This window comes from Dermacentor andersoni, chromosome 8 (genome assembly GCF_023375885.2).
Source record: "Dermacentor andersoni chromosome 8, qqDerAnde1_hic_scaffold, whole genome shotgun sequence".
NCBI lineage: Eukaryota > Metazoa > Arthropoda > Arachnida > Ixodida > Ixodidae > Dermacentor > Dermacentor andersoni.
In genome coordinates, this window is record NC_092821.1 from 11030369 (window position 1) to 11056335 (window position 25967).

Genomic DNA, 25967 nt, shown 5'->3' on the forward strand with positions numbered 1-25967 from the left:
TCACTGTAGATCAGGACTGTGTAAGTCCCTCTTTTCAAAGAAACTCTGGCGCCGACTTGCAGCCCTGGCTATGTGCAACGCGGTATGTGCTGGCCATCAATGAACCTCTTTGATGTCAAGCTTGGTCAAAGCGTATGTGCAAGTAGGTGTATGCAACTCTGCAATCAACCGTTTTGACGCCAAATCGGAAAACTAGTTATATGTAAACTAGGTTTATGGAAACTAGCTGCTCTGCAATGGCAAAAAATGATACGTTCAACTTACGCCATGTTCAGAGGAATCACACCGCCGTCGCAGGTTTACCTCAGGACAGCAACCCACGGCATTGGCAGGTTGTGCCACAAACGCACACACATGTGCCGCTTTTTGACGAACATCTTTCACGCCAACAGTTTAGCAAGTTGCGCCATGAATGGACTAGGTATGTGGAGCTATTGAATGAACCTCTCGCCAACTTGGCTAAGAGAGTCTGTGCCGCTTCGTGTGCGGCAAGCGAGGGAGCAATTCTCAGCATTCTCATGTACCGGTGCGCATGAATTTCGGGAGCTGCCCGTAATATCTATGTTGAGGAAAAAAGAAGTCGGATTGAGAGCGAAAGAGCTTTATCAATATAGAAAGCTTGTTGCACGTGTTGCTCCCATGATACACAGGAAACGCTGAGTATAACCAGGTGCGCCTTTTGGGAAGTCACTTCTGCGAATCTTTCTTTCTGCGCAACCTGCCTGTTCGCTGTTACAGATTTATTACATTTATTCACACTAGTTATTCTTTTCCGCCCAGCAAGTGTTCATGATTGACAGAATAGTCTATTTAGTACATGGCTTGTCATAAGTAATTCACGTCTTCAGTTGAAGAATAACGTATCCAGGTAGTGTAAGAATGAACGCTCTGTTCCGTAGAAACTTTCAATACTCGCGTATCTTGCAATCACCAAATTGACGACTTTTTTTCTACTAGTGGGAAATTTTTCGTTACAAGTGGCTTTCACAAAAAAGGTAGGAAACATTCTTCTTGTTCCACATTCTGATTAAGGTATCTAGCTGCATGGGCGTGCGTCTGATATGGAAAAAAAGGGGTCACAGCCGGAATCCACCTCTTTCATGGTGCAACGGCGCATGCGCCCTGCCCTAGCGGATTAGACGCGAAACGTTTTGGAAGGGTCGCGCGCGTGGCCGTGCGCCAGGAAGTCCCCCGAAAAAAAAAATGCGCTCGGATGCGCGCTGCTGCAAACAATCCTGCCGTGTACCGCGTTGAAACTCTACTGGTAGCTCGACGTCGGTGTGGTGCCGAAAACGTGCGTAGCGTAAGACCACAACTCCACTTTAAAAGAAAAAGCGGCCAGGGCATTGTCTGAGTTGTCCGGACTGCACCGTGAGTCAGGTAGTTGCCGCCTTTTATGAATGGCTCGCTAAATTAACGAAAAACCCGTGCGTTACACTTGGGCGACACTTAAGCACATCACGTTGCTGACGAAGTCTTTTTGCAGCGTCCGTCCTCACTTGCTGGTGGTGGCAGCGCGTTCCGACTGCACGTACTCGTAAGGCCCGGAAACACTGGGTCGATACGAGACCGACAAGACGCTCACTCCAACGACTGACCGACTATTGTGCGTCACTGAAACCTTTTTATCATACCAGGTCGACAACAACGCAACCGACGAGCGCGAATTGTATTACGACAGGCTTTCTTGTCGAAGGCACACGCAAAATCAGCGTGCCGACCATCGTTCGACTGAACCCCGCGCGATCGGCCGTCGAACCAGCAACAATATAGCGAAAGCGTCTTCGCTTGTATAGACCATTTTCATGCTTACAAACCGAGTTCCTAGAGGACTTCCGTTTAAGCCCTCAGCAGCAACGCAAGTTACAATAGCCTATGAACTTACAGGACCCTCCAGCTGGCACCAGATTTGATGGGGATTTTGAGTGTTTGAGGATGAATTGTGTTGTTAAGCGCAACAAAAAGAAAAAGCCCACACATGAGTTCGACGCATGGCGCACGTTCTTTATATGTGAAAACATCAAGAATATGTGCCTACGGTATACTATGCGGCAAAATACTTCTTTTTTCATGGCTAACTAGACTCTCGGAAATGGCTGACCGGAAGTTCTCTGGGGTCATGAACGCACTGTTGCCACATCGCGGATGAAAAAGGTCTATATATAATTAATCGTGCTCAAAATGAGTCAAGCACGCCTATGAAGCAAATGTCAATCCTGTTCAGCGAAGGTTAACCTGGCGCCGTCGAGTTCGTGCACTCGCTACCGGTGGACTTGAACTGAAATATAAGCAGTTAGGTCGAACGAAACTGCTTTTATTGTTCAAATCTGGCCTTAGCGATTTGAAATCAGCTACACTTCACTTCGCACGGCGCGTGCACAATAAGCGGTAAGCGGTGACACAGCGCTGTGCCAACATCTGTACGTCACCGTACCTGTAGGCTGTCGGCCACATTCGCTACGTATATGGGTGGGCCTGTACGTGTTGCTTTGCCGATAGATTTCTCAATTTCAGAGATGCACTGTTTGAGTCTGTGTCAAGCAACATACGAGAGACGGTGTATTCGGTATACAGCAGCATAAACAACCGCCTCGCTCATTTATACCAACGACGTTTGAGCGATGGCATCCCCGCGGTTTCGTGAAAGATCATGGCCTACAAATGCGCCCTTATGCGAGCACAGTTTTCTCTAATAATGCTCTATGGCACGCTAAAGCTGTAAATATGATGGAGTTAAAGAAAAGCGAGAATTAGTTAATTAACAGCCCGTAATATATGTATCTGCATCACAGTTACCGTTGTTTAAGTGGTTCGGCCGCTCATATTGACTCGTCTCAGGGTGTAACAACATGGCACATATGCGCAGATGTGCATGTTTTGCTACATTTTGACACTATTTCATATCAGCGATGGACCTTTTCCACAATATTTGACTATAACAACGACCTGCGGCTGTAGATGTCGATGTAAACAAATCCACCGCTTTAATAAATCCGACGCAGAAGGCTGCACTCGAAGGCTTTTTGAATATGCAAAACATCTAAATAATTTGTTATAAGAGTACAAGAAGTGATGTCCAAGTGCAAAAATCCGTGACAAATTTCAAGGCAGCCGTGCCGCCAAACGGAACACAGCGTGCCTTTATCGGCAGCACTTTTTGCAGAACATCGCACTCAGGCCTGCTCACCCAGTAGCTATTAAGTGCTACATGGCTTCAGGAACCACATGCTGTCCCGAAGAAGCCGTTAATAATGACTCCCGATCCACGAAACGCAGAAAAGATGCGCACCCAACTTGGGCCCAGGTACACAAATCAACCTGCGAAATCCCCGGAACCCTTCCAAAACGTTTTCTGCGGCGTGCGGCAGAGGGCAGCACAGGAAAATGAAAGAGGCGGAATCTCAAAGCAGACGCAAATCTTCACCATTTCTCCTAGCGTCAAAGTTCGAGGCAGAAATGCTGGGGAATCACAATGAGCGATGTTTGCCTTCCAAGGGATACTTTCGCTGGTATAGCGAATTCTGTCGCGGCATGAAGCGGTGAGCTTCGTGACATGATTTCCTTGAGGCCAAGCCGTTGGCGAATTCAGAGGGTGGAAGTTAGGGCCCACCAACAACTTTGGACACATGAGCGTACTTCTGTCGGGATCTCGAAATAAAGCGTGCACTGAGACTCTCTAAGGCCTTGTCCAGTGCTTGCTTTCGCATGCCCCACCCCCTCCCCTCCCTCCCACCCTTAGAAAAGTCACAGGTAAAGCGCGGCACTTGCAGCATTGTCACATAGCAGCTCAATTTTCGGCGGCACGCGCTCGAGGGTTCGTATCTTGTGTGGAGGCGCCACAACGTGTGCCGAAGAGTAGACACAGGCATCTAGACTACGCAGCGCACATGTGATATCCCTTGACTTGTCGTAAGTAACGATGCTGCTGTTGTTGCTGCTGATTTATTTATTTATTTATTTATTTATTTATTTATTTATTTATTTATTTATTTATTTGAAGCACCTTACATACCTGTAAAGAATTGTGTAAGGGGGGCTGGCGGAAAATTCCAACAGTGCATACACAACCAGTTGAAAAATAAAGAAAGTATAACACATGCTTAATAAAATTTCTGCACATAATAGCAGTAAAGGAGTGGAGTCTCAGCAATGCAAAAATAACGAGAAGAAATATGGTACATAGCTTAACACACACGATAACATAAAACGAGCCCGGCGCTTGTATAAGTGTGCAGTTCATCAGGTGTGTTATAGCAAATGTAAAAAAAAAAACCAATGACGATGATCATTATTTGCATTCCTTTTGAAACAAATCGGTAACAATTAGTCACCTAGCCTGCTTCAGTTTATCAGGTCCAGCTACATGCAACATACAACTGCTACATACAACTGCTACATGCAGCTGCTTCATGCAACTGCTACATATCGGGACACTTGGTAGCATAGAACGCAATTGCAATGAAAAATTCGCACGTATCGACACTCAGCCGCGCTCAGGTCGAGTTGTGACATGTGGTACGATAAGACGCTAGTGACAATGTTGATAATGATGATTTATTGGTATCCCGCTTAAAACGGGGCGGTGAAAAACAGTCACTTAGTATGCTTGATTTATTCAGGTACGCTGTAGATGTTTTATTCCAGCATTTTGTACAGACCTGAATCTCTCTTTTTTGTTCCTCAAGCCTCCTCTATCTACATTATACATGGGCCTACGAATTGATACAACGCCTGCAGGTGTAATAATATGCAATTGCAGTGCACAGTGTGGCAACAGACGCTATGCGGCGCACATCTCAAATCGTCTAACAATGGAACGGCACAACGTTAATGATGACGAAAAGATGATGATGATTTATTCTCATACTGTTTGAAACGGGATGACGACAAATGGTCACCTAGCCAGCTGGATTAACGAAGCTATGCCTTACGTGCTTTTCATTCTAGGATTTCGTATAATTATTCTTCTTTTTCTCCCTCAACACTTCCCTATCTGCCTTTTAACGCTTCCTGTACATGGCGTGCCACCTTGGACAGTATTAGGCAACTGCAACGCAAAGTGCGAGAGTATCGACGCCACGCGGCGCATATCTCACATCGTGTGTCTCCTGGTGCGCTAGGAAGCGTGTATAAGCCATTTTCCCCCTCTAGGCTAGCAAGCGCACTGGTGGCTCTGTTTTCTAAAACGGATACAAAGAAGCAGTTTGCTTTAATAATGGTACTGAAAGGTGTTTGTTTTGTGCTTGTAGACCAGGAAATGACTTTTTTGGCCGGTACGTAAATACCCAAATAAGTACGTATTCTACTCGTAATCAATAGCATGAAAAAAAAAATACAGAAGGCTGGTGTGGGTCAGTGTTAGTGTAGCTCACTCCGGCGCAGTTCGCCTGGGTTCGATCCCGGTTGGAACTGGGAATTTCTTTTCTCATTTCAACGCGATAGCTGCGACGGACACCGGCGCTGGCGGACACCATCGCCAACCGAAACGGCTATCAGAATGTGCCCATCACAGCTAACGCTATAAACAGGGTTTGAAACCAACCGTCAGAACAACGTGGGTTCTCCTGACAACATGTGCAGCCAATTCATATGGGGCAAACTCTCAGGTGCGTGAACTTCGGTTTAACGAATATTTCAGAATAACGAACTTTTAGAAAATCCCCGACGGTTTTCGTATGCATTCTATGCTAAACTGTTTTAGTTAAACGAATTTGTGAATAACGAACATTTCAGTAGAATTTACTTGATCAGCAAGCCCGGACGCATTTTTGAAATCAGTTCAATGAAGTTTTGCGCTTTGCAGCGCTGGCATAATTCGCCCCTCCAGCAGCGCATATGTGCAGTTTGACAGTGAGCTAGTTACGTTTGCTGAACTATCAGATCTGGAAATTGTTTCCAGTGTTCGTTTCAAAGAAGAGTGTGACGAGGAAGGTACTATGCTAAAAGCAGATTCAAATACTGTAATTCTAGCCGAAGCTATATAATGCCTTGAAAAGTTGTGAAACTTCATGTCTTGCAACTTTCCTCTGCACAAGCTGTGCAGAGGAAATGTACAAAAATATAGACTCTCTTGACAGCTGTGTTACTTCTTGCGCTTTACGAGCATCAGTGCAAATGAGAATATTTTTTTTCCAAATGAGATCGGCACCAACGTAACTCTTCCGTACTTTGTATTGTAACGTTGTAGTGACGGTGAAGAGAGCAGCAACACAGGAAATGACGAAATGAGCGTTTTATTGGGCAAAACACCGCGCTCAAGAACAGGCTACACTCGAAGAACGGCGATAGTGGCGTACAAAGGCGACAATTGTCGAAAATCTCATTTGCTGGTTAAGCGCGTCGGCTTTTTATACATGAGGGATCGAAGGTTCCAGAGTAATCGCTGGTGTCCGCGTGTCTTCCATGCAGAAAGTTCTACACAATTCGCGTCGCCCATGCGATCAGAGAACAGAAGCTTGGGTGACAAGACAGCAGATAGAACCGTCGATAACACTCGAGAAACTTCCCATACAGGCGAACGCGTTCCGCGCTGAGAGATAACATTTGTTAGACGTTGAAAATCGGTCACTGAAAAAAGATAAACAAATAGAAGTGTCAGTATAAATTGATGTAGTTAACTCCATAAATTGCATTTTGCATTATTGACTTGATGTCCGCTGTGCCCTAGGCTTTTGCAAGTTCTAGTAAATATTCAGGTTAGCGAACTTTCAGTTAAGTGAGCTATTTTCTCGGGTCCCCTGAAGTTCACTCACGCGGGAGTTCTCTGTAAAATAAACCTCCTGTAACGTGGGAGAAGATCGCGCTTCCTAGGACAGGCACAATCTCACGGAGCGAAGCATCGTCACGTGTTTCAACGTCCAACGCAAGAGCGATTGCCGCGTCAGCTATTTTACTGATGGCCCTCGCGCCCAATATATTGCCATGCGTACTTGGTTATATATTTCCCGTGACTGTTTTTCAGGGTAGCAAATGGTGAACAATTTCGCTTACCAACAGACGCACCTTTCTGTACCACAACTTTCTCGAACATTTTCGCCGATTGTATCTGTTCTCTATGTTGCCAGCTAACCTTCTGTAATAAGCTTTCATGCGCTATGCGAACAGTTTTGCCCATACTAGGGTACACGTGAGCATCATAAATTAAACTGTAATCGATGACGAGTCCTTTAAAATAGCCTACGTATGTGAGCCGCGAATCGGATGTCGAGGACTCAGTGTGTGCTCGTCACTACGGTTTTGTCCGAGTGTAACCTGTTCTGGTGCTCAAAGGTTCGCCCGACAAAGAGCTAGTTCTGTCACTCGCTATTGTGCCACGGTATGACTCTTCACGGTCATGGCAGCGTGACAAGATACAGAAAATCGGAGCGTCGCTAACGGCCATCTGCCCTCATCTCGCCTCACCACTAGTAAAAATAGAAATTGAGTGAGATAAAAATACTTAACAAGGTAAGTTGCGTGAACAGTGCATTTTCGTGTATGAAATACAAATGCGAAATGCAGAAAGAGATGTTAACATAAATGCAAGATATTATAACGACGTTGCCTACATATGGCGCACAGAACCTTTTTTACTACGCTTTCCATAAGTCAAGAAAATACATCAGATGGCTTAAATATCATGTATAGCCAGAGTCATTGAATAACTTATAAGCACTACAGGACACATACTTCGACAAGAATCAAGAAAGACAGACAATATGCGTCAAATATGGTAGACATCTCTAGCAATAATTCAACGGAAATTTATATGAACCTGTTTCAGAAAGATATTTAACGCGTTCGAATTTTCTCAAATGGCTCCTCTATCGGAAAATATTGCGTCAAGCGAAATTGAGGGATTAGGCTGCTCCAACAACGAATTCGCCATTCGAAAGGAGAACAGACACTTTGTTGGTATGAAGACGAAAAAAATATGTTGGTGGTGATGATAATTTATTCGTCAGCCACTTTTAAATGGGGTGTTCGCAAATAGTAGCTTAGCTTGCTTCAGTTAATCAGGTATGCTATAGATTCTTTTAATGCGATTCGCACACCTTACCAACTTCACGTTTTGAATCTATCTATCTATCTATCTATCTATCTATCTATCTATCTATCTATCTATCTATCTATCTATCTATCTATCTATCTATCTATCAATCTATCTATCTATCTATCTATCTATCTATCTATCTATCTATCTATCTATCTATCTATCTATCTATCTATCTATCTATCTATCTATCTATCTATCTATCTATCTATCTATCTATCTATCTATCCTCTTAACACAGCTAGGGCGACTGGGTGTGCATATACGATCATGAAAGGGTGTTTCACCCCGGCTGCTAGATCAAAAGAAATTCGCAGTTTTGTCCGAAAGGCGAAGCACCGATTACGATAGCAAACTTGTTGATAGCTATACGATTTAAGGGTAGTAGTATTATGGGCCGTATAATTTTGTAAACATTCGCTTGCTAACTAAATTAACGATTATAGAATATGTAAGCGTGACTCACCGAGGACGTAGAAAGAACCAGGCACAAAAACACAGCGCTGTCTTTGTGTGTTTACTTCTCTCTACGTCCCTTTTCAGTCACGCTCACATACTCTGGAATGGATTCTACCGGTGCTAACATCTGGGACAGAAACCTGGAGATTAACAAAGAAGCTCGAGAAAGAATTAATGACCGTACAAAGAGCTATGAAATGAAAAATGTGAGGTCTAACATTAAGATACATGAAGAGAGCGGCGTTAATCTGAGCGTTAACGGGGATAGGCGCTATTCTAATTGACAAAGGAGAAAAAAAAACAGACTGGGGTACGCCATCTAATGCGTACGTTTGATAACCGGTGGACCATTAGAGTTACAGAACGGGTACCAAGAGAAGGGGAACACAGTCGAAGACGGCTAAAAACTGAGTGAGGTGACGAAATTAGAAAATTTGCAGGCGCAAGTTGGAATCAGATGGCGCAAGACAAGTGTAATTGGAGATCACAAGGAGAGGCCTTCGTCCTGAAGTGGACATCAAGAAGTCGCAGTTCTGCCCGAAAGGCGAAGCACTGATTGCGGCAGCAAATTGTAGATAGCTGTAAGAAATAAGGATAATAGATATATCTGCCGTGTAAGCTTGTAAATATTAGCTTACTTACTTAATTAACGGTGATAGAATATGTGAGCGTGACTAAATGAGGATGCAGAAAAAAGCAGACACACAGAGGCACTGCTGTCTTTGTGTGTCGGCTTCTGTTTACGTCCTTGTTTAGTCACGCGTGCACATTCTATCATACCTTCAAACCAACTAGCGCGACAACGTGTTTTAATTGAATTAACAAGCACGGTGTCACGCGTGCACAGGTTAACATGAACACATTTCGCTCAATGAGCACGGAAACTCGCTGTAAATTTCTGGAGTGAGGAATCGCGGCAGCAGCAAGTGAATTGGTCTTCATGTGTCTCTCGCTTCGACGGGAACGAAACGTCGAAAGCACAGCGCATCCTAAGTTAACGGCACCACACGCACTCTGCAAACATTGCAGAGCGCTTTGAAGATGAGGCCCGCGCGGACGCGCACTTTGGCGATGTAGCAGATCGCTTTCCAGGCACATGATCTTCGGTAACGCGTCCCTACGGCGTCCGCGTAATGCCCGTTTCACATGAGGCAGTTGGGACGAAAAGCTCGTTCTGCCGCGCACCACGCGCAGCAATTTTCGCTGACAGCTTTCACGTGCGTTTGCGGCAATGCGAATTCCGTCGCAGCGATGCGCATGGTTGCCGCCTTACTCACGAAGTATCCATGCCTACATCATAAAATAAAAACAACAAGGAAACGAGTCAAATATAAGATTTCTCCTAATATTATTCGACAATAGTACACCATTTTTTAACATTTAAAAGCGTTGAGACCTCACGACAGCTTGAAGACGCGGTGAGTGAGACGCTGCACAACACCGCTAGTAGGGGCGTGTGGCTTGTGCGACGTCGGTGCGGTGGTTCCATTAGGTACACTCAAGTTTCGTTGTTACTATGGAAACCACAACTTTCTTCCTGGATGAGTATTTGCCTTTGCAGAAGAACAAGCGACTATTGAGTGTGCATGTATAGGCAACTGGCACAATTTGTAGCGATGAAGTGGTTGACGACGCTGGCGATCGAGTAGGCACGTGCTTTATGTTGAAGCGGCGTACTTCTCCTGACCTGGTTAGTGTGCAGTTTCTCCTTTTAAACAAATTGTGTTAGCGGAAGGAAAAAAAGATTATGAAGCTCCTAAGCCGCAGACGCTGGTGGGTACGCCCTATTAAAACATAACAAAACTGGCGCGCGACATTACTCCACAGAGCTACCCACGCGCGGTAAAACAGTAAAGAGCCTCTTTTGACGGCGCTTTGTTTCGTCACACATTGCCGCTCCCACATCGCGCCGATCGCTGCGACTTAGCGATGGCGCTACCAATTTGTTGGAATCCAGACGCGGACGAAATGCGACGAAATTCGCTGACTGAAAATTGCGCCATGTGAAACAGCCCTATTGCGGCGTGGGCGATTCGCGCGGCCAACGCCGTAAGAGACGTCGCGGTTGTCTCCGCTTTGCACGGAGCGGCGGGCGAGGACGACAGCAGCCGTCGGAAAATAATGCCCCTCCTCCCTCGCCTGAGTTCGCTGCCTCGCGCGCGACAGGAGAGGGCAAGCATCTTGACCGCGTTCCTCGCTTGAGCACGTGAAACCGAACCTCGTCCGCCACCTCCTCCTTACACTCTTTCAGTCATACGGAACCTTACGGTGACGCCTACGGCAATAATGCGCCTGGAGTGCCTATAAAATTGCTATTGCAGTAAAAAAATGGCTGTGGCTTAGCTAAGGTTAAGTCCGAATGCGAAGCATAATAGCCTTTATTTTAGTTGTTGAACCACTGTTTAGCCTGGTGACCTGCTGTTGCTTGGCTATATTTGGTTCGGCTAGTAGAAGAAACAACTCATGCGTTACTCTGCTTCGCCTTCAAGAGTGGAACGCGACAGCGTTCCCGTCGACCCGCCAAGGGGTGTAAGACAATGGGCTACGGCGCAGCGACTACGCGCCCCGCATTGGACGCGGTGAGCGTCGAGCAACGCAGCCTTCGGCGCGGCAACGAAATGTGCGCCTGAGCAAGCGACGCACGCCTGAGCCTTAGAAACAGCTCGTTTCTAAGGCAACACCGCATTCATTAGAGGCGCTTTTGTACCGCTTCGAAGCATCGTACTCGTGGCTCGACTCCGCGTTCGGCTTTCGAAGAGGAAGGACCCGTGATGGCTCGCTCCGTGCGAGGTTCTTTGGCGGCCGCCGTTGGCCGCGGTGACAGGTTTTCTTCTGCACCCTCGGATTATAGGATGTTGCTGCCGACATTGCCTTCAGGCGAGAGCATGCAGCAGTGCGTTTTTTTGCACGGGGACCTGGCAAGAAGACCATATCGGCTGGAAGATTTTCGCGAGCCATTGGAGGACGCTGGTATCATCAAGAACATCACGGGTATTGGAGCCTACCAGATGAATCACGTCTGGCTAGTCAAGTTGCGCAGCAAGGTGGACAAGGATGCTCTGGTGAAAACGGGCGGTCTTCAGGTCAAGGGCGGCTTCTGCGCTGTCATTGACCCCGTCCAACAAGACGTCACCGTGAAAGTGCACTGGGTCGACTTTGCTGTTCAAAGTGAGAGCTTTCGGCAAGCGTTGAGCAGCTTTGGTGACGTCCTTGACGTGTCGAACGACAACTGGTCCGTCGCCGGTTTTGAACATGCAACATCCACGACGAGAGTCGTGCGAATGAGACTTAAGGTGTTGAGCTTGATGACCTGCCTCATCTTTTCAAGTTGGGAAGTGGCACCGTCCTTCTTGTGGCCCCGGGCCGGTCCCCGCTATGTTTGAGGTGCCGCAGGCAAGGACACATTCGACGGGACTGCCAGACGCCACGTTGTGGTGTGTGCCGGGCGTTCGGACACGAAAGTAATGATTGTGCAAGGAGCTACGCCAGAGTAGCTAAAACGGTTCTCCCAACAGAAGTAGTACAAGAGAACATAATGGACGCGGAGGAGGCCGAAAAGTCTGCCCCGAACAGCAACACCAAGGAATGCGAAGACAAGGCCCGGGAGACTGACGCCGAGAAAACTGGAGGGACGACACCTGACAGTCGGGACTTGACGAAGGCAACTGAGGAAAGTGCCGAAATAGGCTGCACGCAAGAGTCACTGCCCTTAAGCAAGTGAAGAGGAAGACATGAGCGACAGCACCGAGATCACTACGGCCGAATATCAAGCAGACGCTACAGGGGCGACCGCGGGACGCGGGAAGCGTCCCAGAACAGGCATTCCGAAGTTGACGGAGGACAGCACCGAACGCAAGGTTAAACGCCTGGAGCGTCAGTGGCACCGCGTTGCTGGCGCCAAGGGTAAAAAATATGTCCCCGAAGTCCGGTCGGCGTCATCGTCGCCGGTTCGGGGTCAGGGACGCGATAAGTAATACCCTGGTGTTCCCACTGCAGGGTAGAACCACGGTTAGCGTTGTACTGGTGGTTCGCGCTTACAATCACCATGATTAGTATACCTGCACCATTACGCGTCGGTACGCTCAGTGTACGGGGTCTAGGGGCTAGTCGCAAGCAATATCAAGTCAAACGCATAATGCAAGAAAGAGACCTAGATTTGCTTGCGGTCCAGGAGACGAAGGTTAGCAGGGAGGAGGCGACCGAAGACTTGGTAGCAAAATTTTCTTTGAGGTACAATGTATGCGTGAGCCATGCGGTGGGAACATCAGCCGGGTGTATGTTGTTTGTTAAAAATTCAATTGGAATTGTCGTTGAAACGGTTACAAGTTGCTTGCAAGGACGCTTTGTTTTGTGCGATCTTTCTTACGGGGAAGCGAAATTTAGATTTATTTGTGTCTATGCACCTACAAAGCCGCATGAAAGATGTTTGTTCTTTCGCGAATTGAGTATGTATTTTGATTGTGAGAGGTGTTTGATTGTGTTGGGTGACTACAATTGTGTCCTTAATCAGGAAGACCGTTCAACCACTGCTAGTGTAAATGAAGAAAGTGCTGCGTATCTTAAAGAATGCGTGAGCAAATTCTCTTTAAATGATGTGGCACAGTTCGCAAGAGATGGAAGTCGCCAGCATTTCTCACACTTTCAAGGCACCAGCCATGCACGACTAGATCGAGTGTATGTGTGTTCGGAGATTGCGCCTTTGTGTCAGAACTACGATGTTGATGCTGTTTCTTTCAGTGATCATTGTTTAGTGACCTTCGAGATTGGCCAAAAGCAAAAAAGGAAGCTTGAATGGGAAAGATGGAAATTGAATGCCAAGCTTCTCAAGGATGACGTGTTCATAGATGAAACAAAAAAAGAAATACATCAATTTTTTAATGACACACTACGCAGTGCCGCAGAAAAATGGGAGTTATTTAAACAAAGGGTAAAATTGAACGCAATAGAAAGAGGTGGGCATATGAAGTATCAGGCTCAAAAACATGAACAGATGAAGACTTGGTGCGAATCGAAACAGCTAATCCGGGTTTGGTGACTCAAGAACTGCAAGTCATTAAAAGAAAACTAGAAAGCTTAGAGGAGGATAAATACAGAGGTGCAATTATACGAGCACGAGCCGAAAAATACCTCGCGGGGGAAGTACCTACAAAGCGAGCTTTGTCAGATGAAAAGGCGTACGCTCGAGGAAATGAAATATTGGAAATAGAATATAATGGTAGGATATTCAGAGAACAGAAAGTTATCATGACGGCATTTGAAATTTACTATAGAGATTTGTTTGCTTGTCGTGAGCCAAAGGCACCGGGCTACGAGGATGACTTTCTGGCAGAAATGCCGACGCTAGGCAAAGAGGAAACGAATTTATTAGAAATGAATATTAGTATGGAAGAGATTGAGAGGGCTATTGAGGAACTAAGCTCGGGCAAATCTCCTGGTCCGGATGGGATTACCGCGGCATTTTACAAGGCGTTCAAGACGGACATGGCAACAGCATTGCATGAAGTATTTTCAGAGGCACTCGAGCGGGGGACTTTACCACCATCGTTCAATCGTGCGCATACAGTACTTATCCCAAAAGGCAAAGAAAAAAATATACTACGTAATGTAACGGGATACAGGCCAATTACGTTAACTAATGTTGACTACAAGGTTTTCATGAAAGTTCTTGCAGCAAGGCTGCAGGGAGTTATACGGAAGTTAGTTGGGCCGCATCAGACATGCGGCATCAGAGGTAGGAAAATATTTACAAATATTCATACAGCTAGAAGCATTTTAGAATATTGCGATAGCGCTCTCCTCAAGGTAGCGATGCTGCAAATAGATCTAGCTAAGGCTTTTGATATGGTACCACATAGTGTTCTCTTGTTATTAATTAATTATGTAGGGCTTGGTTCCGTCATGTGTAAAGGCATCAAAATGGCATATCAAAGCTCATGTACCAATTTAATTGTTAATGGTGAACTATCACAACGCATACAAGTACTTTCTTCCGTTCGACAGGGTTGCCCGTTAAGTCCTTTACTTTTTGCTTTATTTTGGGAACCGCTTTGTAGAAAAATAGTTAATAGTACAGAAATCAGGGGGTTTAAGATACAGTCCTGTGAAGTACGTGTTCTAGCTTATGCCGATGACGTCGCCCTATTTGCTGCAGATAGGGAGAGTGTTAGCTCATTATTAAGAATTACTGAAAGGTTTTGCGAGAAAAGCGGCAGTGAAATCAATAAGCAAAAGAGTATTGGTCTCTGGCATGGCCATTGGAATGCCACGCCCGGTGTTTTTGAAAATATTCGGTGGCTCACGACATCTAGCACTTACCTGGGGGTACCTTTGGATGGGTATCGTGAGAACGAGTCACTTTGGCTCGAAAAAACGGATGAAATGCGTGCGATGGCCGAAGCATGGGGTGGCCGTGAGTTGTCGATTTTTGCACGTGCCACTATTTGTAACGTTTTTCTCGTTGCGAAAATTATGTATCTTCTGCAGGCACTGTATTGTACACGTAGGCACATTCAAAAATTTCACCGAATATTTGCCACGTTTATCTGGTGTTCTACGTGGGAGCGAACATCAAGGACAAATTTGTTTCGTCGAGTAAAGAAAGGTGGTCTGTCGGTGTGCCACTTGTTTCTTCAGCAAGTTGTATCACGTTTCATATTGATAAGGGACGAAAGAGACCCGTTTCTGTGTTGTTTTTTTCAAACCATGTTAACAGTTTCTATGGCTGATTTTTTTGTTTCTTCAGCCATTGGCCCTCACTACACAATTTCAAGGTTCTTGCGTGAAGTTGTAACGTCCTATCGTTTCCTTAGGGCGAGATTTTCCCTTGAGTACCTCTCCAATGTAAAAAGAAAGCGTCTTATGAAGGATCTCATTGCAAGTGTGTTCCCTGTTCCATTATATCGGTTAATTTTTCAACAAGGGCCTGGGCAAGACGTACTTAAAAGGGTTAAAGATATGTGTATACCGGCGAACGTTAAAACATTCTTCTTCAAGCTTCACACGGGAACCTTGCCTGTTAAAACGTGGCTAGAGGAAAGAGGGATGTATGTGCCATGGGGAAGCAGATGCTTTTTGTGCAACAAAGCTGAAACAATTGAACATGTTTTCATCGATTGTAGTAATGCCATATTCTTTTGGGACATATTACAGAGAACGTTAAAGATAGACCTACCCCTCAATCCACATGGCATTCGTTTTTTACCCCCTGAACGCAATTTTGAACAGATGGATGTTATCTTTTTACTTGGACTACACGCAGTATGGCGTAGTCTGTTGGCATATAGACATTGCGATGTGAAAGGCCGAACTGTGTATGAATATTTTGTGGAAATGGTTGTGAAGGTGCGTGACGTGTACAAGATGAATGACTGCGATGAAGATGTGGTGTCAATGCTTGATACTTTGACACATATAAAACGGGTGTGATCTATGATCACAAACACTTTTGAGGCTTGTAGCCAAGCTGGAAATAAAGAAAAAAAAAAGTACTCGTGGCTCAGTGGTAGCGTCTCCGTCTCACACTCCGGAGACCCTGGTTCGATTCCCACCCAGCCCATCTTGCAAGAGTTGAGCCAAAGCCACCTAGAAAAAGCGCAGCTGCTTATATAGACCGTTTCATCGGGCGAGGAGGATAGGGCGTGCGGAGAGCCTTTCCTCCTCTCTGGCTTGGGCGATCCGGCGCGGCGCTGCTTGAAAGTATTGCTGTCGCGTGCTCCGGAACGATTTCGAGATGTTTTAGATCTTACTTTGTGAAATTTACGCCATATTCGTTCATATAAGGTCGTCAGGGAAGCCTTTCGGTGCATTGGTAACTACTGTAGGCAGAAATATGTCTTGGGGGCGCAAAAATGTGACTCGCATGATCAGCCGCGGTGTACGCGCATTATCAGTCGCGGTGCGTGTATGTGTTGTTTACTATTTTGCTTATATCGATTTAATTCAACAAAGAAAACCAGCGTCTCTGTATTACCAGCATTAAATAGTAAATCAGCTCACTGCCTGATCAATTGGCGTAGGGAGTAAAACAAAACATAAGAGCGCATGCTCGTGCACGGCCAACCTAAGGCAACCACGAAACATATGAGCGGCAGGCGCTATCAAATATTTGTGATACACTGGCATCGTTCTCACGCATTTCAAGTCTAGTATTCTTGAAATTACCATATGTCTACGCTAGCCTTGCTGCATGAGGCCCATGGCGCTGCTCAACACAGCGATCACTGCGGTTGGTGAGCCAGCACGATACATATATAAGCTGTGTGCTTCGGCATTGCCTTTCTGGCCTCTATACAGCCATAATATATGAGAGGGTTCGCATAAAAAGAATGCGATGGCTATTTTTGAGCGCCAAATTTCCGTAATACGTGTGAGTGCGTCGTAGAGAACTGAACGAACACAACCGAAAAAAAATTTGGTTATCATCCTCTTTCTCTAAAAAGCAAGAGAAAACGGGCTAACGCCGCACAACGTTTATAAATATATAACCGCTGATGCCGTATGCTCGGACCATGCGCTATATAGAACAAAGATATCTGTAATCCAGAACCTACTACTGCTTAGGACGCTCACGCAGTTCGTAAACGGTCGCTTTGCTGGACAAGCTTAATTCAGACTGTAAGGTATGCTACTATTACTAGACAAAACTATTTTATTCATGGGTGGAAGCTTCATCCATCCAACCAAGTAGTCACTCAATGTAACCTGCAGCGAACAGTTTGAACTCTTGTCAAAGTATAACAGCACAGCTCCTATCGTAGCAGAATGGTACCCACGCTGTTACGAGCGTCGCGTATGTTTCATGGCCCCTAAACCGCAGCTTAGAAGTAGAGGATAATACTGGAATAGGTCACATTAGTGATTGGAACATTCGGAAATACACAATTGCCCTCCGCGGCTGATTGTAGGCTCAAATATGCGTGCACCCCCTTCCCCCCCCCCCCCCCCCATCGCGCTGCGTGTTCCGTCCACCTCAACACCAACAGAAATTCTGGCCATGGCGCCTTAAACCACTTCAGCAAGTCTCACAGAACCGTTTACCACGTAGAAGACGCACGTCATACTAAACAGACCGCACGACCGCGAAAACAAACGCCAGAACCTACCGCCGAGCGTATACCTGCCATGCCAAAGACCGCTTTCACCCAAGCCAGTATGGCGCTGCTCATAGGCGGCGCCACTGCGTTCACAACATGGCGGCGCCTACGAAAAAACGGTCTATACCGCCGCGACGCCGCGAGCGACGGCGCGAGTTGGAGGCCCGTTTCTCCTCTCTCGTGACGTCACGGTGTCATGTGGTATTGAAGGCGACACCGCCGCGCCTGAGGAGCTGGGTTGAGCTCTAGTAATATGCTTCGCATAAAAGGTGCAGCCTACCGCGTTAGCCGGGTTGCAGTGGGAGAGAACGTGAAAGCTGTAGTTGCATTCTCGGGAGCTTGGCTGGGCCGAACGGCGCTAGCTCTCGGGGATGGAACACGTCAGCTTGCACGCATTTTTCATGTCAATCTCCAACAACAGTCCCCAACTGGGGGCGCCGCGGCAGGTCAGAGCGTCTCCGATGCACGCCGCAAGCCGTACCTTTCTTTCCTTCTTTTTCTTTATCCTGAGGCCGTGGTTTAACTATAGTGTACTAGAATGGGGGAGTGCGTCCACTAGAGGCCACGGCAGCGGCCACGGCAAGCGGCGAGAGTGAAGCAAAAACGTGCAAAAATGCAGAAATTTTGGGCGGCGCTGCCATCGCGTTCTTCTGAAGTTCCAGCCAATCCGGTGCCTCGCCGGCTCGGCGGAGCCACGCGTACCGGCAGCAGGTACGGCGGCGTCGAGCTGTCGTCTCCTCGGCGCACCTGTCGTCTGCTGGACAAGCCATTCTGCTTGCGTTTTTTCCGTCATTTCCTAATTCATTTCTAACAGCGGAGCTGTTTAAACGTTCGTTCCTCCGTGGATCGTTACCAGACAACTAAGCCTAGCTCTGCGCCGGTTCGCGTTGCCTATATACCTGCGAGAGCACCGAGCTACGTAACCTCCTCGCAACCCACGCGCGTAGGGCGGAGTCGTGAGGTGAGAGGCGAGTAAAAACTCTGAATAGCAGGCACGGCGAGACACCTCACGCCTCCTGTACTCCGTGCGTATACGTACTGCTTCCATGGAAATACCGAAGCAAGTTCGGACGCCGGAAGAAGCTGCTTAGTAGGAAGAGCGCCGTACTTCCAAGTGAGAAGCGATGCGTCGCCACCATGCTGATTCGGAACACCGCGCTGAAGCTGCGGCTGAAAAGAGGGACGCCGAGTCGAGGATACAGAGTTTCAGTCCAGGGATCGCGAGAGTCGGCGCCTGAATGCTCGACGTCACCGAGAAAGCGATCGCGGCCCGCGACTGCTCGAAAACCTCCGGCGTCACCTCGAAGAACCTAGAAATAACTTAGCCAAGCCTGCCATAACCTCGCAAAACCTTGAAATGACTCAGCCAAGCCTACCAACAACTTAGCAAAATGTAGCATAAGCTCGCAAAATTGAAAAACAAATTAGACAAGCTACGTAAAAGCTGGGTGATCACAAAATCCGCTGTTGACTGCAGTGTTGCACCACCAGTGGAAGCTGCGCAATTTTTTTGTTTTTTTTTTTACCTAGTACGTGCGTACAAAAGTACAATAACTTTACAGCTTTGCCATGAATGGAGCTTCGTCGCTTCCTTTTCGAAGCCACCAACTCCATTTGTGAGCTGCACTTTGAGGCAAAATACATACTGAGGCATTATTTACATATTATTGACGGCCAAGAAGTATCCACAGAGCGTGGAAAGCTTGCGTTTCCGATCTGATGTGGGGGTACCCACATTCGTGCCGCATCTTCTAGAGTATCTCTACAAGCAGCACAAGCCCGAGCAGGCCACGCAAAAGAGAAAGGCCTTTGGTCTAGACACGGTGCATGTTACTAGAGCTCTGTCATATCTTGTGGCACGTATACCTGTGTCCGTTGTCTACTCCTGGGGTAATTAACCATACTTCCATGTATTCGGGAATAATGAAGCTTGTTTCTAGGAATCTAGCGTGTTGGCTCGTATTCTTATTGATGTTTGGATGCACCCGAATCTTTGGCATGTTTAAGTACACTCAGGTTTCATACTCCTATACTTTTCATTATATTGAGATCCTGCCTACTCCACCGCCTCTACCAACACCGGCGACTGATGGCACATTGGGTGGTTTGATAGGCCTGCTTTCCAAGCTTTTCTTACTAGCTCAGCGCCAATGCTGGTGTGCAATTGTGTTTTCTCACCGACTCCCAGCTGTCACACGGCCGCTTCGATCTGCTTTGCTGGCTGGCTGTTGATAATGACCACAGTAACAGCCCATGAGAAGCACTGTGTAACTCCCTCAAATATACTTATAGAAAACTGAATTTCAGCATCACTATATTGTCACGGCTCCCTTGAGACGAGAGCTGAGAGCGGTGTTTAATCGAGACAATTACAACAAGCGCTCAGTTTGGGCTTCTTCTCTAGCACCTCGCTTGCACACTTGAGGTAGTCGTCATCGTCGTCAGCGTAGTCGGGCACAGATAGCGCCACGGCATTTTCCCCTCCAGAAAGAGCATCGTCCCGATGTTCGGCGGGTAGCACCCGGTGTCCAGGCAACCAAAGAGTGTCCATCTCATTCAGAAAACTAAGGTTTCATGCACACCACGTGCACAGTCTCAGGCACGTCCTGACGGCGCCTCGAGCAGGATGGGCTGTTCCACATGACTTCATATTTGACGTCGCTAAGGCGTCGTAGAACCTTGAGTGGTCCGATGTATCGGCGCAGACGTTTCTGCGCAACGCCTCGGTGGCGTACTGGAGCCCAAACCCAGACTCTGGTAGATGACGCATCGATGGTGTTGATTTTAACGTCGGGCATCACGGTCTTGCTGGCTAGTTACGCCAACGTGCGCGAGCTGTCTTGCTTCTTCGGTGCGCTCTGTAAAATCTGTGGCGTCAGTCACGGTATAGCTGGAATCGTGAGGAAGCATAGCATCCAACGCTGTAGTCTCTTTTTGACTGTGCAGGAGACTGAATGGCATCCTTTTTGTTGTTTCTCGCACAGCATGTCTGCGAGAGCCTTGTTGAGGCGCTCATAAGTCCGCTGCTTTGCGGGTGATAGGCTGTCGTCCTTCTGTGTGCCGTGCCACTGAGCGTGACTACAGTTCGCAAAAGTTCAGCCGTGAACGCGGTTCCCCTGTCGGTTACGATGACCACTGGAGCACCATACCTCAGGACGACGTTTTCGATGAACAACCGTTTGGCCTCGGTTGCTGTGCTGCTCGGAAGTGCCTTGGTTTCTGCATATCGCGTGAGGTATATGATCCGCTTATTGCCGGCAGCAGATATTACGAATGGGCCCAAAAGGTCCATCCCAATTCGTGCAAATGGCGCTTCCGGTACTGGAACGGGATGTAATAGTCCAACAGGTTTCGTAGGTGGCACTTTTCATCGTTGACAGTCAAGGCACGTTCGAGTAATGCTTCACCTGTGTGCGAGCTGTGGCCAGTACTAATTCTCTTTGATCCGGGCGAATGTTCTTGTGTAGCACAGATGGCCTCAGGTAGCTTCATCGTGACAGGCCTGCACGATTTCATTGCGGAGAGTTTTAGGGATGACTATTAGATATCTCTTTCCCGTTGAAAAGAGGTTCCTCCAAAAAAGAACACTGTTGCGTATGCAGGTTGGTGACAGGTTCCTTGATAACAATCCGGGCTTTTTTGTAGAGTGGCCTTCTAAGAAATGAATTAGTGAAGCGAGATCCTGGTCCTCTTGCTGTTGTTGAGAGATGGTGGCCGCATCAGCAACTCCCAAAAAGCCTGCGGATTCGTCATATTCTCCGCCTCACGACTCGATCGGCGATATAGAAAGGCAGTCAGCGTCTAAGTGCTGCCTTCCCGATTTATAGACCACTGTCATGTTGTACTTTTGAAGCCGTAGGCTCCAGAGCGACAAACGTGCAGATGGGTCATTAATGTGGGTCAACCAACAGAGAGTATGGTGGTCACTTATGACTTGAAATGGGCGGCCGTATATGTACGCGCGGAACTTGATGATGATGATGAAGCCTCAGGCAATGGCACAAACCCCCTGAGCGGGATAGGCCACGAATCTGGTGATAATATGACTCAATAAATAAAATAAAATAAATTGGTTAATAAATAAATAAGACGAAAAAAAGAAAGGAGACAAAGACTCCAAGATGTAAAATAAACTATGAATACATGAGATGAAGTATTGATCAATACTATATTAAGCCTTGCGTTGATAGGAATGTATAAGAAAAAAGAAAGGATATACTTAAACTTGAGTAAGTTAAATTATGAATAATAATAGTGAGATTTGAACTGTGAATTTGTGCTTTTACTTTTTGAATTTTCTAAACTGCAGTAGAAATAAATCAATTCTTGAAACTAAAAACTATTAACAAGGCATTCTTTTTGTGCCACATGGGAAATTATAAATGGCTAGGCAAACGTTCCTGTGGCTATATCCCAAAACTGTTGCTCCAAGGGAGAGTATAGCAGTGCTGCTTAAAGGTAATCCTAAATTTTGAAGTGGAATCTAGACATAGTTTTCGATGATTAGAAAGCCGCCGGCATGATAATAAAAAATGATCTATAGTTTCTGGTTCATTGCAGAGGTAGCATAGAGGAGATACCGCGAGACCACATCTGTGCAAGTAAAAATTCAGCAAGTCAGCTTTTTCATTAATATGAATGTCTCGGTGACCAGGAACCCATACTATATGCACTAAACTTAAGTGAGGTGGAGCTAATGAATAAAACGTGTTTCCGGTTGGCGACTTTGTAGACGCAGTAAGTGCGCTGCATACAGATAGAGAATCTGTGACGATAATAACTCTTGTAATAGGAATGGGTAATTTCCGCAAGGCAAGAACTATTGCCAGAAGTTCGGCATGAAAAACTGATGTGTAATCTGGTAGGCGAAGTGAAAAAGACCAATTGAGGGCTGGTGAGTAGATACCCACACCTGCCTTCTGTTCACACGAAGAAGCATCGGTCGCTATTACGTTTATTTTGAAACGGGCCAAATAATCTTGTACACGGTCATTCAAATATGTTGTGGGCAGAAATTTCGCATTGCGTGCAAAAATGTCTGCAAATTCAATTTTCAGTGACCCAGGAGACCTATGGAGCGGAATTATTTCTCTAAGGCGAACATTTAAAGGTGCTAATTGCGCTTGCACAAATACAACTTGCGGGGTATGGAACCGTGACCACGTGGTCTCAAAAAATGGACCTGGTTCACTAATAAATGCATATTGTCCACGTCGTAGCGAAGAATCATAAGCTCTTAAGTAGCTTTGAACCGTAAGCATGCGGAATCGTGTGTGAAGAGTAGGTAGGCGCGCTTCCTGGTATAATACTTGGTAACTACGCATACTACAGCGAAGCACTTCTTCTTTGTGGTGGCCTAATTCGACTCGGTACGTGATAGTGTTCTACTCGTGTAAGCGATGACTCACTCAGCGCCGTCTTGTCGCTGAACAAGGACGGCGCCTAGACCCACGTTGCTGGTATCGGCGAGGATCATTGTCGGCGGATCCACGTCAAAGTGGGCAAGAACAGGCGGAGTTTGTAGACGGTGCTGCAATTCGTTAAATGTCGCCTCCTGCTCGTCGCCCCACACAAACGTGACATCCTTTCCGGTTAAGCAGGTGAGCGGTGGGGCGATGCGTTGAAAACCCGCAATGAATCGCCGTTAATATGCGCATAGGCTCAGGAAGCGTCTGAATACCTGCTTGTCCGTAGGCTTTGAAAACTTTGGGACGGCTGTTATTTTCTCAGGATCAGGTCTGACACCTGTGTGACTTACAATGTGGCCCAAATCTGTAGTCCTTAGTAGCCAAAGTGGCACTGTTCAGGTTTTAAGGTAAGCCCTGCGGACCGTATGGCTTGAAGAACTGACCGTAGCCGTCTGAGATGTTCATGAAATGTGGAAGAATAAAGAATCGCATCCATCTAGGTACACTAAGCAAGTCTTCCACTTAATGTCTTAGAGAACAGTATCCATTAGCCTTTGGAACGTGGCTGGGTTGGAGCACAAACCAAAAGGGAGAACTTTGTATTGATAGAGAACAGCAGGCGTCATAAAAACAGTCTTTTCGCGATCCCGCTCATCGACCTCTATTTGCCAGAATCCACTTTTTAAGTCCATCGATCAGAAGTAACGGGCATGCCATAGCCTGTCGAAGGAATTCTCGACGTGCGGTAAGGGATACACCTCGTTTTTCGTAACGCGATTGAGCTTGCGATAATCGATACAAAACGGCAGGCTACCATAATTCTTAAGAGAGAGAGAGAGAGGGAGAGAGAAACAACTTTATTTAGTCGCCTGCAGAATGACACCATGACTAAATGGCGCCGCGACGCGGGCCCTGACGTCTTCTCAGCGGGTGCTCTCTACTCAACTCCAGCGGGTGTTACTCCCGCGGTCTGTCGCCCTGAGGGGCAACGTTCCGTCGGTTTCGCTCGGCCTTTGTGTTTCAAGAGCCGCCGAGACCTGCTGGACGGCCCAGGTTTGGATTTCGTGATCGTAGCATTCAATCCCAGCCGCGAGTCGCGGCGGAATTGTTGTACTTGTCAAAGCTTCGTCGGGTAACTTGGTGCATTACCATAGGATGTGCGTCAGGGTGGCCCTCTCCCGCTGACACACGTGGCGCATATCACTCACATATACTTTCGGGTACTGATGATTGATTAACACTGGGGTGGGTAAGGAACCAGTTTGTAATTGTCTGAACAGCACCGCCTCCGCTAGGCTCAGCCCCGGATGCAGGGATGGGAAAGTCCTTCGAGCCAGGCGGTGAAATTGTGTAAGTTCGTTGAACGTCGTCATGCGGTCCTTGGCACTACACCACGTTGGACGGTCGGTTGCAGCAGCGCGGTTGGTTAGCGCTCGCGCCACTGCCTGTGCCGTCTCGTTGTGGTTATCGTGCTTCTCCGACGCATCGTTGCCAGCGTACGCCGAAAACCACTTGCTTTTAACATACCTATTCTCTCGTTGCATGTCAGCCGAGCACAGAACGCGCGCAGCCTCACCACGCACTTTGCCTTTGACATAATTCCGCACTGCACTTCGAGAATCACACAACACCGTCTGGCACCCAAGGTCAGCTCGAAGGAGGTGGCAATGCCCACGTCCTTCGCCTAACACGCCTCTCGGACCCGTAAGGCCTCCGCTGCCCTCGTCGCGCCGGTCAACGCCTTGATGACGGTAGCTACTAACGCCGCGCTGTCTCCCTGCTATTCTGCCGCATCCACGAACCTTGCGTGCTCGTCCTTGGTGTGAAAGTCGATGAGAGCCTGGGCCCTCGCCGCTGAACGAGTACCACGGGTGATGCCCAAGAGCTTTCTGACGGCTAGATGACACCATCTTCTAGCATTTTCTTGACTTGCTGCTGTATTGCTTCACACTCTTTCTCAGCCACGTGATATGGATGCTGTCGGATGGGTATTGCTGTTTCCTCCGTAATGATGCGCTGTCTCGTCAGTGGTGTCTGACATACTCGGGACGTTGTAGAGAATCAGTCATTAAAATGGTCAAGCAGCTCCCTGAGTCTTTGTTTCTGTTCCGGCGCTTAACCTGGGTCAACGTCGACAACGGTTGCTTGTGGCATTGTATTGGTGGTCGATTCGAATTTTACAGCAAAGCAGTGTTGAACGCGGCCAATTTCGTCAAAGTATGCCACAGTATGCCACAGCGATGACCTTACTGATGTTCCGGCGTTCACAGGCAACATTTGACAGTAGTACCTCTGTGCGACCACCGATTAGGCTGATGATACCCCGAGCGATGGCAACACGTTGATAGAACAGAACTGCAGGTAATTGTTCGGCTACACCGTCCTTGTCAAACTCTTCTCCGCAACTGACGGAGACAAGACTGCATGATAGTGGTGGTATGCAGACGTTGTGGTCAGCAACGCGTAACGATATACGTTGGCACTCTTCGTGGTGGCTCGTGTCTGTATTTGTTGACAAGTTTATCTCTCCGTCCCGTATGTTAACCACGGCGCCGTACTACCGCAAGAAGTTCATTCCAAGGATCAGTGATCTGCAACGCTCCTTTAAATCTATGAAAGTGGTAACAAAACCTGTATTTTCTATCTGGAGTCGTGCAGTACAGTTTCCTGTGGGTGTCATTATCTGGGCCCCGGCATTTCGAATAAAAGTACCCGTCCATCACATTTTGACTTTCTTAAGCCAGTCTCCCAACGTTATCGAAAGCCTGCGCCAGTATCAGCTAAACCTGTCACATCGTGCCCATCAATGGTTAAGAGTAGGTCGGCACTCACAAATTCGTCGGCGTTCCCTTTCTCCGAGTTGCACTCCTTATTTCTCAGTAATAATGGGGGATTTTCGGCAGTTCTACGACTTTCAACCTTCCCCCTGGAGGTCTCTTATTTCAGTTTTCTCGCCGTGGGCTTGGGGAGCGGCCT

At 47.1% G+C, this 25967-nt stretch overlaps 1 protein-coding gene across 1 annotated transcript in view; it reads left to right on the forward strand.

The window, feature by feature from the left end:
• The first annotated feature begins 871 nt into the window (after nt 1-871).
• The window catches only part of LOC129383671 (uncharacterized), a 177280-nt gene continuing 152184 nt past the window's right edge, over nt 872-25967 (forward strand). The window contains exon 1 of the mRNA XM_055068340.1: nt 872-995. The gene's annotated coding sequence lies outside the window, so the exon portion shown is untranslated. The remainder of the gene's footprint in view (nt 996-25967) is intronic.